The following is a 252-nucleotide window of genomic DNA, read 5'->3' as shown; positions in this document are numbered from 1 at the left end:
AGCAGGATTAGAAAACCAGATGCAGACTTCTCAGAAAGCATCTCCCTGGAAGGATTTGAAACCAGGGTCACAGATTTCAACGTTTCTGCACTACAGAATGTTTCAGATTCCATTGTGAATCTTGCACTGAGCCTGTTTTGTGTTGACACAAGCGTGTCATTCTAGGCAAGAATATGTTGCAATTAAAACCAGCATAAGGTAACACATGAGCCAACAATTGAAGCCAAGAGTGTCAGTCTTTCAGCCTGCTCA

Source organism: Mesitornis unicolor, unplaced genomic scaffold (assembly GCF_000695765.1).
Source record: "Mesitornis unicolor isolate BGI_N332 unplaced genomic scaffold, ASM69576v1 scaffold32579, whole genome shotgun sequence".
Lineage (NCBI taxonomy): Eukaryota > Metazoa > Chordata > Aves > Mesitornithiformes > Mesitornithidae > Mesitornis > Mesitornis unicolor.
The sequence above is the reverse complement of the archived record's forward strand: the minus strand, read 5'-3'. Positions refer to the sequence as shown.